The sequence below is a fragment of the Trachemys scripta genome, chromosome 10 (genome assembly GCF_013100865.1).
Source record: "Trachemys scripta elegans isolate TJP31775 chromosome 10, CAS_Tse_1.0, whole genome shotgun sequence".
Taxonomy (NCBI): domain Eukaryota; kingdom Metazoa; phylum Chordata; order Testudines; family Emydidae; genus Trachemys; species Trachemys scripta.
Window position 1 is genome coordinate 17224168 of NC_048307.1, and position 14172 is coordinate 17238339.

Sequence of the window (14172 nt, forward strand, 5' to 3'; positions counted from 1 at the left end):
CCCACTTCTTCGGATGCATCCGAAGAAGTGGGCTGTAGTCCACGAAACCTTATGCTCTAATAAATTTGTTAGTCTCTAAGGTGCCACAAGTACTCCTGTTCTTTTTGCGGATACAGACTAACACGGCTGCTACTCTGAAACTTTTTCCTACACACACACACACACACACACTCTGAAGGTGTGAGGCCTTGTTATTAGCCCTGGGGTGCCAGTCCTTTCCCTAAACAGACAGTCTGTTATACAGCCCTCCACCCTGGAGCAGACTTTCTCCCTGATACCACTAGCCCTGCACCTCCTTGTCTCCCCTTTCACCAGAGAAGGGGTTTATAAAGGTCTCAGGCAGCCCTTAATTGGACTTGGGTGTCTCTACTTGACCTGAGGTAACCCCTTCTCAGCTTATGGAGAAAAGGGCCTTTATCATTCTAGGGCTCATATACCTGCCCTTGTTTTCTTTTTAGCTGTTCCCAGTAATCAGTTGAGTTCTCAGTGGATACTCCCCAAAGGCTGGGGGAGGGTCCTTTAGCCACTGGCAGGATTATGCCCGCCCACTTCCCCTGGAATTTTCAATAGGACCACTCCCTTACAGCTGTCCAGTGTGACTTTGTCACAGTATTCATAATATATACGAGTATAATGAAGATCGTTTTTATGTTAAAATGACAAATATGAAATCCAAATAACTATTTACCGAACATGTAACACAGTAAAACCAAAACTAAAAAGCAGAGAAAAGCCACATGGAGGTGAGTTAAGGAATGACAGCCTTAACTTTCAATTCCCTTGGTTTCTGCAGTTTTATTCAAACATAATGGTTTTTTAATTATATCAACCACATTTAGAACCTAAATGTTTCATTTTAATGCAAGCTCCTTTTCTTCCCATGAAGATAATTAAATGTAGCCTTTCTGTATAGACTGAAATTTGTTAAGTGTATAGCTGGTTTCAACTTCATCCCCAACTTATCATTTTAACATTAACTAAGTACAGTAACAATGCTTAAAGAAATACAGCCAGTACCTATACACCAACTACAGTATACTACCTCTTTTATATTCTATTTTTTTCTCTTGTAATACAATAGCTTTCTTGGTTATTTGCATAGCAAGCTGTGATGTTCACAGATTTTTCTTCTCTAGATCTCCCAGTCTCTCTCTGTGTCATCTTATCATTCCATGTTACACACTGATTCCTTTCACCAGGAGAAACTACATTTATCCACAACTATCTAAGTTCTACAATTTCCAAATTACCTGCTGAGCTTTTCATTTTCAAGGACCAGTTTTGTATCTTGATATTAAATTCCATTATTTGGACTTTAATCTAAATTTCAAAAAACTATGTAGGTTCACAACATCTTATTGCCAGATTAGGTGTGTGTGGGGGGGGGGGGAGGAGTGTGTATTTGTGGCTACCCCTATATTATGTTCAGTGTGTCTGTCTTAACCATTATTGCAGTAAGAACTTCTAAGACTGCCAACAAATACATTTGACACCATTTATCTTCATAACTGCATTGAATACCCCCAATCCTTCTGTGCATTCGAGGTTTTGTTAGAAGTCCTAAGGTAGTACTAATAGTGGCCCTTTTAGTCTCAACAGTGTCACTAATCAGATATTGAGAGTCCATATAAGAGTAATATAACAAGACTGAATTGGCAACGTTTAGATCTCCATGTATTTGCAAAACAAAAAACAGTATAACCACAGACATATCTATTATAGCTTTCCTTCACTCCCAAAACTTGTAGTATTTATGTATTTCTGGGAAATATTTATTTATAAATATAAAAAGTTTTAAAACACTGAGTACTCTTATTATGAAATTATCTAAAAAACTGTGGTAATGTGGGTTTCCGTGATAATTAACACTGACCTTTTAAAATTCCTAAACAAATTTGTACTATGATAAAAATTCAGGTTTGCTCATGAATTAGCACTATGTGGGTTAAATTTTGCAGTTAGATAGATTTGATAGATATGAACGGCACTTTTTAGCAGCCCACCTGTATAAGCTGGTGAGCCACATAATTCACTTTTGTAACTTTCTGTATGGATTCTGAGGTTGGGAAAAGAAGGTTTTCCATCACCTCCAGTAGGTTTATTATTTAAAGGAACAAAAGCTTCAGGAAAGCAAATCTTTCAAAAACAGGAATTAGTTTATTTACAAGCAGCCATGAACTTTATGAAGCAGGGAAACAATTATTGCATATTTTTCTTTATCTTGTCAAAAGAAAAAATATTTCATCATTTCCTTGTCTTGCTTGCTCTAACAGAAATTGTACTATGTAGCTTATTTCCTAAGTATTTTCTTCAGTTCTGCATTCAGTTTTCCAGAAGCAAAGAAACATTTCATATTACAGGCAAGTCTCATCTAACGCAGGGTTCCATTCCGCGATTAGCATGTAAAGTGAAAACTGCGTATAGCCAAAATTACATTGAGTTCAATGGCGGGCAGAATCGCCCGCACTACAGGTACAGTATTTTAATTGTTATTTTTCTCTCTTTTGTTTTTTTTTTAATTTTTCCAACCGAGTAAACCTGACATCGCACATGTTAAATGCGCGTAAGATGTGACAGACCTTTACTACAGAAGCAGAATTTGTATCCTAACGTGAACCAACAGGGACATCCACTGGACTATAAGAGGAACAGAATTTTAATCTGGCTTCTTTCTTCTCCTCTCATCCCTCTCTTTCCAAAAAAGATATCATAAAATCCAACACAATCAAATTAGATCCAAATTCAGACTGCTCTAGATTGTTCTGAAGTACAGTTCTTACTTATTTTTAAAGACAAAGTACATAAGAAAGTCTGTTCACAGGATATCTCTATCACGCTCCTGTAAAGACTTGTACACCCACAAAGCTACCTATTATCCATCTTCAAATCCCTCCTCAAAACTCTATTTTGCCCTGATGCCTACCAAAAAAATAATAAATTGATAATGGTTAGGCTGCCAACGTACTGATACCACTGCCTATCATGCTGACCAACACGGGCTCACTGTTTCCTAGTACTCCCGTCTGTCTGCATCCATCTGTTGTCTCTTATTTAGTTAGGGTATGGCCAGACTGTTGAGGCTATCCGGCCAGCATATAACCCCATTGTACAGATGCCGCCTACACTGAGAGAAGGGGTTTTCTGTCAGTGTAGAAACACCAACTGATAGTAGCTACATCAACAGATGCATTCTTCCATTGACATGCCTGCATCTACACTGGTGCAAAGCTACACACATGGATGTGTTTTTTTCAGTAATTTTAAAAAAATGTTTCAATGCAGTGCCTTCCAGGCACCTCCATGCTACTGCTGTGATTTGGTACTTTGTAAGACATCAAAGAAAAAACAAATACAGGGTTACATGGCGGGGGGGGGGGGGAAGAGGGGAGGAGGAAGCATATATGAATCAGAGTCAACTACAGCAACTCCTTTGGGGTTATCCCACCTTGTCACAAAAATGCAAATAAGTAACACCAGTCCCACATTATTAAAACAGATTTGAATGCATCTCCCCTTCTTCACAGGAAAGATTTTACTGTGATATTCAAGTATGTTTTTTTAACTTCTTTCAGATAGTCTCAGCTGCAGGCTTGTGATAACATAATTTCAAGGGTCTTTTCATAGGGGCATTTGAAAGAAGCACTGTCTCTGAAGGAACATGTATGTATGTATCCAAATTAGAAATGAACTTTCTAACATATTGTCACAATTGAATAGCTTACTGCTATTTCATTTAGGCTTCCTTTTAGACCCATTCCAAAGCAGCAGTCCTGAAGCAAGGAGGAAGTTATTGGTGGTGTTCTTGAGATGTGTGTTACTGTGGAAGTCCCATACAGCACAGAAAGCTTTGGTCAGGGCTACGGGTACAGACTGTAGGAAAGGAGGGAATTATACTTCACAACAGCTCCACAGCATACACCTCCGAAACAGGTGAGCTTTGCACCCTGGGCGGGGGGAAGAAGGGACACTGCAGTTTTGCCCCGGGCTTTCGGACTGAGGTAACGGGGAAACAGGGAACAGACTAGACAGGCTGACAGAGCGGAGGCGCCTTTCACCCTCTTTTCTTTAAGCTGGGGGACAGGGAAGTCCCCAGCCCACCCTGCTCGGGAGTCTGTAGCCGGGCTCTGCTTTGGCCCCACTGGCTCCATACAGGGGAATATCAGGGACCCTTCCCCAGGAACCAACTCCCGCTCAGCCCAGCCGGAACTGCTCCACCTCAGACTACGCGAGTCCAGACCCGCCGCCTTCCTCCGACCGCCCAGCGCGGCTCCTTCCCCACTCAGCCCAGCCCTTCCCCGGCACCTCTACCCGTACTTCTCCCGGCCTTACCACGGGAAGGCAGCCATCTTGCCTCCTTGTCACATGACCCCCTTCCCCCCAGGGCCGGGTCTTTCACCGCCCTCTCCCCGCTCGCCCCGCCCCGCCGCCAAGGCTGCCATGATTGTGCGGGGCAACCGGAAAGGGTAGGTGCAGGCCCCACGCGACGGCGGCGGATGGCTCTCGCTGTGCCTTGGGGGAGCCTGGTAACCCCATGGGAAAGGCTCCTCCCCCTGCCCCACACACAGGGGGGTTAACCCTATGGGAAAGGCTCCTCCCCCTGCCCCACACACGGGGGGCTAACCCCTTGGGAAAGGCTCCTCCCCCTGCCCCACGGGGGGGGGGTTAACCCCATGGGAAAGGCTCCTGCCCCACACGGGGGGGGTTAACCCCATGGGAAAGGCTCCTCCCCTCGACCCCACACACGGGGGGGCTAACTAACCCCTTGGGAAAGGCTCCTCCCCCCGACCCCGCACACAGGGGGGGAGGGCTAACCCACTGTTTGATTTGTAACAAAAGAGGTGCCAGGGGCTCAAGCAATTTTTTTACTTTCATGACTGACATTGCAAGCAGAGGTGCCAGGGCTATGAACTGCCAAGCCTAGAGGTGCCAGGACTCAGCCCTGCATAAAGTAAGCACTGGCCTCACCTCAGGGAGGAAGATGTCTCCCAGACACATTGTGGGCATCCCTTCCTAGACACCCTGAAGGGGTCTTTTTGGAGCCCACACATGCACATTGAGGCAGCTTTCCAACCATGCAACTAGGGGTCAATACAGAGTGAGCCTCCTCCAGCCTCTCCACAATGAAGTGGCCTCACACATCCCCTATGCACTGCAGGGATCTCACACTCCACATCCTGAGGAAATGGCACCTTGCCCTGCTAGGCATAAATACACACAAAGGGTCTCATTCTCATACAGGCAGTGATGGGGTCTCCCCTCCACACCCATATTGAGGTGTGGGGAGGCACTAGATGGGTGAGATCTCTCACAAGAAGGGAGAACGTGAATGAAGTTGTTCCCCTCCCCAGTGGTGGGGAAACCTTGACCTGGCAAGTAGTGTCTCTCACAGGCAGTCAGTGAAACCTAGTGCAACAGGTCAGCTCACTGCTTTGGTCAAGTCAAATAGCTCTCATGTCAGTGAATATGGACCATTTAGTTAGCAATGGATTAATCAGGGAATACTGTACAGTACTACTGGTCTGTGCATATATACTGATAGCCCCAGGCTCCCAAATCCTGAAGACTCACTGACTCCCATTTATTCAGCTAATTGCAATCATTTCCCTTGGGGCTTATTAGATTACATGCCACCCCACATTGCTATGCTTTGCTGTTAGGATAAAACTTTTATTTCTCCCCACCAAAGGAAGATCCCAACTCTGATATTCAGATGTCAGAAGTTGCATACATATAGAAAGATCAGAATATTAGTCAAGATCCACCATGCAGAACTGAAAGCAGAATTTTGTTCTCACTGTGTAACACTGCTCTATAACCGAAATGCTTCTGAAATAAATGTAGTCAAACTTTACTAATTCTGGGTCACTGAAAATGAAAAATGATGCTTAAAATTGTTGATGGGCTCTAGTTTTCAAGATATGCTATTAGGTCCGTATATACGACCCTTGACTTGAGAATGGCGGAAGATAAGTGAGTTATAAAGGGAAGGGATCTCAATTTAAACCAGAAATGACTAAAATACATCTTTGACTGGATCTATGAATAAATCTATGACCGGGTGTGGACAGTACTTGCTTTTTAGGCAAAACAATGAATGATGCTATCTGAAGCTGGTATTGCATCATGTTATTCCTAGAAGTCATGGCTGATGCAATTATAACAAAGCTTGTATCACTCTGCTGAACAAATTGCCCTATATCAGCTCTAGAAATCATATAGTGTCGTGCTCTCTTATTTGTCAGTGTTTGATTTTGCAAAGGGACACATTTCTGTTTAGCCTAAGTGAGCAGAGATGCCTCGTACTTGTGTGAACAGTGCAGATAACTTCTGCTATGTTTGTGGTGAAGTGACTTTTGCATCACAAAAGCGCAGTATAACCACTATGGTTAAGAAAGCCTATCACCTTTATTTCGGCTGCAAAATTGGAGATTAGGACAAGAGGTGGGCCCCACACATCCTGCAACACTTGTGCAACATATCTTCGCCAGTAGTTGAATAGGAAAAGGAAATCTATGCCTTTTGCAGTGCCAATGATTTAGAGAGAGCCAACAGATCATACCAGCAATTGTTACTTCTGCATGGTGCCTCCAGTTGGGAAAGGTGTGTCAAAGAAGAAAAAGTGGACTGTGCATTATCCAAACATTCCATCAGCTATACGCCCAGTACCCCACGGAGAAGGACTGCCGGTTCCTGATGCACCAGAATCATTCTCACTTGAGTCAGACAAGGAAGAGGAAGAGGATGAAACTTCTGGTCCTGAACCATCAATGTCACAGGACCCACATTTTCTCCCATCCTCCTCCTCTGAACCACACCTCATAACACAAGGTGAACTGAATGACCTTGTCAGGGATTTGGAACTACCCAAGAGTAAGGCAGAGCTGTTGGGCTCCAGACTAAAGCAGTGGAATCTCCCGGCAGGTGATGTTAGGGTTTCCATGTTCCGTGACCGTCAAAAGGATCTTGTCCCATTCTTCTTCATGGAAGGTGATTGTGTAGCCTGCAACAACATCGATGGTGTGATGGCAGCCCTCAACATCGTTCACGATCCAGATGAGTGGAGACTGTTCATTGATTCATTGAATACGAGTCTTAAAGCTGTTTTACTGCATAATGGCAATGTTTTGCCATCAATTCCAGTTGGTCATGCAGTCCATGTGAAGGAAACCTATGACAACATGAAACAACTTTTGAGGTGCATAAACTATGACCAACATCAGTGGCAGCTTTGTGGCAATTTGTAGGTTGTTGCTCTCTTGCTTGGTTTGCAGACTGGATACACAAAGTACTGCTGTTTTCTCTGCGAATGGGATAGTCGTGCAAGAGATTCCCACTACATCAAGAAAGATTGGCCACTCTGACAGTCATTGGAGCCTGGGAGGAAAAGTGTTCAGCATCCACCACTTGTTGAATCAAGGAAGATTTTGTTACCACCCTTACACATCAAGCTGGGTCTGATGAAGAACTTTGTCAAGGCTATTGACAAAACACAAGCAGCTTTCAAGTACCTCCGTGGAAAATTTCCAAGGTTAAGTGAAGCTAAGATAAAGGAAGGTGTCTTTGTTGGTCCTCAGATTCGTGAACTTCTTTGAGATGATGCATTTGACCATGCACTGCGTGGCAAGGAAATGATGGCATGGAAAGCCTTCCAGTTAGTGGCAATAAATTTTCTCGGAAACAACAAGGCAGACAACTACAGGTTGTTGGTGGAAAACCTCTTCAAGGCATACAAAAGCCTTGGTTGCAACATGTCACTAAAGAGACATTTTTTGCACTCTCATCTAGATTTTTTTCCACCGAACTGCGGAGCAGTGAGCGACGAGCATGACGAGCGATTTCACCAGGACATTGCAACAATGGAGAAACGCTATCAGGGCAAATGGAGCCCATCAATGCTTCCAGACTATTGCTGGACAGTGACAAGAGATGCTCCATTTAATGAATACAAGAGACAAGCCAAGAAGCGCTGAGTAGACACTGAATAGGACTAAACTATGTACATAATAGTTTTTTGCCTTTGTTTCATAATAAATTTTATTTATATAACCCTTTTGCTGATTTTTAAAGTGTTACATGAACAGGACAGGTGAAATATTATCATGTAAAGCAACCATAAACGCATGAAAAGACCTAGGTTTACAATTTATGATTAAAACTCTACTAGCTACACAATATACATAGACATAAAATGTAAAAACTTAAATTTTATCTTAGAAACAGTAGCCAGTTGTTTTAATTGTCATATTTTAATTCAGCACATCAAAATACATAATAAATAGCACTTTTTATCTCTGAAGTAGACGACTTCTCAAAAATTGTAGACCAGTGTAATTCCTCAGTGTATGCTCAGTGTTTCCAGCCATTTGATAGCATTGTCATCATCCAGGTGAAGAGCTGGTAGCCCACTGTCAAAGTAAGTCAGCGGGCACTCATGAAGGATGTGTGACAGTCTGAAATTGACCTCATCTACATTGCAGGTTGTTAAAGAAACCCCATTTGAATAGATTGGACACACAATTGCTCTGTCCTGTTTGAAACAGATTCAGGGATGACCACAGGTGCCCTAGCAGGTCAAAACCTGGTGGACAGATGGTTGGATCGGTGACAAGAGAGTGATTAAAAACTGTCGTAGCTGTTGTCATTACACCAAGCAAATTCCACTGTCATGTCCTGTGGTGGCATAAGTGACCATAAAGGACATCTAGAAGACACACAAACTGGCAGGTGGTTGAAGAGGTCTGAGTACAGAGGCACATCTCATTTCTTCACGGCTCTTGACCAGGAGCATGATGGAAGCCCCCTCGTGGCAAATATAGGGCAATAATCCGATGTCACTGTGTAATTTGGATAATTTCGATCTGCCTTCTTAAAATTAACCCTGTACTGTAGTTTTAATTAGGCTCAGTCTATTTCACCTATCCCAAACTATTGTGTAGTTAGTGTGTGCTCTTCGACAGCTGCAGCACCCAGCCACAGAAGTGGTTGTATTTCTGTGGAGAGTGAAATAAGATTTGAGAGAGTACTGCTTTTGATCCACAGATGCAGCTCTCACTGACACCAACTGTAATGGTGAATGCAGCTCAATACACCATTTGCAATGCTTTAAAAAAAGGTATTCTCAGGCCTCAGTTTTTATAGTTACTGCTTAAAATATTTTTTTAAATGACATCAAAAACAAAAATGTTTAAAACTGTCATCATCTAAGATGAACCAGACAAATTCAGGTATCACTGACTCTGTCTCTTAAGTGTTTCTAACTTAGTAATAGGGAATGGTAAGATTTTTTTTATTTATATTTTCTGATGTGCAAAAATACATCTAATACTACTTTACACTTGTATAGCACCTCTCAATGATTATTATAAAATGCTTCATTTTTTACTATTAGGATACATAAACTAAGCCAGGATAGGGTGGTTAACCGACTTGCCCAACATGACAGAGCAAACCAGTCGTAGAAGCTGGAAAGGAACCCTGGCATCCTATTATATCTATTCCCAAACAAAAAACATTGTTTAATGTTAGTTAAGGTTGTCTTCACCAATAAACTAATCCATAAAAAAAGTTAAGAAATACAAAGGTAAGGATTAAAAGGTTGCTAAGTCAAACACTAAAAAATGCCAGAATGAATGGTACCTGTGCAACTTTATTTCAACCCCCTTGTGTATATGCAGAATACTCGAACCTTGACTTTTCTGCTACAGTTTGACTACAGCCTGACTTGGCAATTTTTTAATCCTTTTTCCATTCTTAATTTTGTATTTTCTAATTTTTTATGGTTTAGTTTATTGATGAGAGCAAACTTAACTAACATTAAACAAAGATTGTGGCTGTAAGTTTCTTTATTTTTTTCATAGAAAGAAATTTTTTAATATGTGCTATTTAAATCAAACATTTGTTTAAGGTGTTACGGTTTCACAGCAGTTGAAAAATAAGATTTACTGCAGCTTCTAGCTAGGGACTCAACTCTAATCTCTCTCTTTTTTAAAAAAGATAAATATTCAGAAAGTGATAGCCTCCGGTTTGTGAAAAAATATAAACCATGAAATGGAGATGGAATTTTATATCTTATTTTCATGTAACTTTCTTTTTTCTTAAGGAAAGTAACAGTTACCCTTTGAAAAGAAACAGTGTGACTTACCTCTATACAAACCCAAAGGAGCTCATGCAAACAGTTTGCTTTCCTTCCTACTCCTCCTGGGAATCTTTTTGTATGAATGTTATGGGAGTCTGAGGTAAATCAGTTATCCAAGGCAGCCATTGCCATGACAACCAAGGCAACAGTGATTCTCATCAAGTATATGAATAAAGTAGAGGGAGGAATAATGAGTGGCTCATTGTCTCTGAAGTCACTGCTAGGGCTCAGACAGCAGCAAATGTGCAGTGTGGGGGAAAGAATCAGGTTTTTCTGGTGTTCTAGTTTCCTCAAACTCCAACAACATGCAAATAGAAAACACACATTGGAGATCATTCCACACGTTAATTAGTGGCTGAAATTTGGTTCAAATTCCCCATGGCATGTTTCCAAAAAAGGGTTCAGAAAAAAGGATGAGACACTGAGATGTGATGTAAAACAGAAATATTCTGATGCAACCTAACTATGGTCTCACTACTGCAAGACCGTAATATCCCTCTTCTATTAAAAATTCTCCCTACTTAGCACAGAAATTCCACTAACATGCGCCAGCACAATCTTCTGTTCCTTCAATATTGTTTTCTTTACTGGACTTCAAGGTTCAGTTTTTGACTTTTTCATCAAGCCTTTTAAAGACTCATACAATTAAAGCCATTTTCATTTAAACTTCATGAACACCAATAATTTAAAGAAAGAACTGGTTATTTGCTTTGATGTTTAAATTATTGAGTAATATCCATCCCAGTTAATCAGAAGTCCTTATTTAGCATGTTTTATTGGGTTCATGGATGACAAATGTCCTGGGGCTTTTTATAATTTGTGTATTTATAGTGGAGGGGACATACACCTCTACCTCGATATAACGCGACCTGATATAACACAAATTCTGATATAATGCAGTAAAGCAGTGTTCTGGCGGGGGGAGAGAGCTGCGCACTCCGGTGGATCAAAGCAAGTTCGATATAACGCGGTTTCACCTATAACGCGGTAAGATCTTTTGGCTCCCAAGGACAGCATTATATTGAAGTAAAGGTGTACTTTAATATATTTTCTGATTATGAAATGGTGGACTTTTCCCCCCCCCTCAGATTTGTCTGGAACAACTGCTTATCCTCCTCTAAATCTGACTCATCAGATTCAGAGATAAAGGTATTTTTTAGATCCCTACCTCCCTTTTACATCGGAGCTATAGGACACTCCATTCTATAGGAATAAAGAGTTTGCAATATTAGATTAGTATTTTGGTCCATCAAAAACAGCATTCTACAAGCAAAACTATTTAATCCCTAATGTTTCAGAGCAATACACACACAGCTAAACACTTACACACAAGTAACTTTATTCACATGCATAAAGGTTTGCAGGATCCCACATATTACACTTAAACAATACTGTAAAAAGCAGGAGAGGGTCCTGTGGCACCTTTTAGACTAACAGAAGTATTGGGTGAATGCCCACTTCATCAGACAGATGAAAGCTTATGCTCCAATACTTCTGTTAGTCTTAAAGATGCCACAGGACCCTCTGTTGCTTTTTACAGATTCAGACTAACACGGCTACCCCTCGGTTACTTAAACAATACTGTATATTTAGGACAGCAGGAGAAGAGAAAAAAAATCCTTCATGCTAAATTGTTTTAATCTAGGTTTCAAATCTGATTTTTCCTCAATGATATAATAACTCCCAATAGAACAAAGATATTGATCAATTACTCTTTTGTAATTCTGTGATTTACTCTTTGCTCTTACATTTGTTTAAGCTTCAGAATGACAGTTTTTTTCCCATGGCACATTAAGTAAAAACCTACATGAAAGATTACTAATTAATAAAGATTGCTTGCAACCCAGCACAATTCTTTTATTAAAAACAACAACTGGAGGAGAGAGACCAAAAAAAAACAACAACCCATCAGCACTGAGGAGGATGGGGAAAGGGAAGGTCACAGGAGGAGGTGGTGTCCCAGGATGAGTAACGATTTGGGTATGTCCAGGGATCATATCCAACCTTCTCCTTTGGAGTACAGTGCAGCAGGTACTTTACTTCAGCAGGGCAAAACTGCAGAGGGACGGGTGTTGTGTGCAGTGGGTACTGGAGTCCGCAGTGCTGGACTGTGACGGGTGAGGAATGGAATGCCCCGGGTACAGACTGGAGCCAGGAGGTTGATAAGAGTGTGTTGGCGGTGTCTGGGGGGTGAATGGGAAAGAGTTTTGCGACAGCGGCTGTAGAGGAGGGCGCGCGCAGAGCTGCTCGGTTTGAAGAGCTAGTATCGCCTGGAATGTGTCTGCTTGGTGCGCCATAACGTTTAAGAGTTGCTCCGTGGCTTCATTCTGAAACACCGCATTCTCCTTTAGGTCCCTCTTCTTGCTGCCCTGCCACTCCTTCAATTCCTGTTTTTCAGCCACGGAGTGCATCATAAGCTCACGCAGAAAGTCCTCCTTAGTTCTTCGTGGCCACTTTCTAATTCTGCACAGCCATTCAGCCAGTGATAGAGAGGGAGGCTGGGCTCTCAAGGTCATATCTGAAGCCAAAACACATTTTACAGAATGTGTGTTTGCAGCACACAGATCCACAGCCAGTATTCACATACTGGTCACTAACTGGCTGCCCCCAGGCAAGCACACATGAGCCACAAGACCCCCAAAATGGTGAGTAGCCACAGGGGCAGGGTAAATCAGTGTTCCTAGACCCTACTGTCCACTGGGCACGTGGCTCTTGGGGAGAGCCAATACTGTAGTGGGGCCTGATAATTATTCCTGTCCCCACATTTTCCACAGGCTGTGTTTACTATGGAAGATCTCTCACTGCTGAGGGTGAGCAGGGAATCAAGGGAGGGTCTTCTCCAAGACTGTGGCTTCTGCCCTGGCCCTTATGTGGCTCGCCTGTGTGCAGCAAGGGTCCCCCCGCTCCCCGATAATGGCAGAGTGGCATGGGAAAGTTACCGTTAATGGGGCAAGAAATAAAGCAGCTCTGCCAAAGGACCTGCAGCAGTGGATTGCCCAGCATCTCCATTAGAGTTTCCTGGAGAATTTCTGAGGCAGATTCCTGTGAAGTGAGGGAGTCAGTCAATCAGTCTGTTCTCAGACTAAGCATGTGGTGGTTTGCACATCATACAGACACAAGCCTGCTTTATGCAACCCTCCTGCCCCCAACAACTCACTTCAGCCATTCCTAAAATCAAATCCACTTACTAGGGGCCTCCTCTCCTGTTTATGCTTCGCCAAGATCCGACAGCTGTGACTGGCTACCCCCCTCCAGGATAGAAAAGAGCTCCTGGCTCCATGCATCTCTGACCTCCGAGTCGTACTCTGCCTCTGGGCCCCCCTCTTCCTCCCCCTCCACATCCAAGATTTCCTCCTCCTGGCTTGGTCCACTCTCGACTGGCACACGAGCCATCGAAGTATCCACAGTGGCCTTTGCAGTGGAGGTGGGGGTCACCACTGAGTATTGCATCCAGCTCTTTGTAGAACCGGCAGCTTGTGGGCACAGCACCGGAGCAGCAGTTTGACTCCCGCACCTTGTGGTAGGAGTTCAGTAGCTCCTTCACTTTGACCCTGCACTGCAGTGTCCTGGTCAGAGCCCCTTTCTGTCATGCATCGTGAAATCTGTCCGTAGGTATCATAATTCCTATGGCTGGAGCACAGCTGGGATTGGACAGCCTCCTCTCCCCAAATGCTGATGAGGTCCAGCAGCTCGGCATTGCTCCAAGCTGGGGATCGCTTGGTGCGTGGAACAGGCACGGCTACCTGGAAAGATGTGTTGAGACCACTGTACGCATCACTGAGCAAACAGGAAGGGGACTTTCAAAATTCCAAAGGAATTCACAGAGTGGGGATGACGGTTGTTCACCTGAGGGCCAGGCAGTAAAGTTCAAACCAGTGACCAGAGAGGCAAGAACAGGCATTGTGGGACACCTCCCAGAGGCCAAATACAGCACTGTAATTGACCATGGTGTCTACACTGGCACCGCAGTGCTGTACCTCTGGCGCAGAAAGCTGTACACCTCTCGTCAGAGTGGGTTTTTTACAGCGCTGCAACTG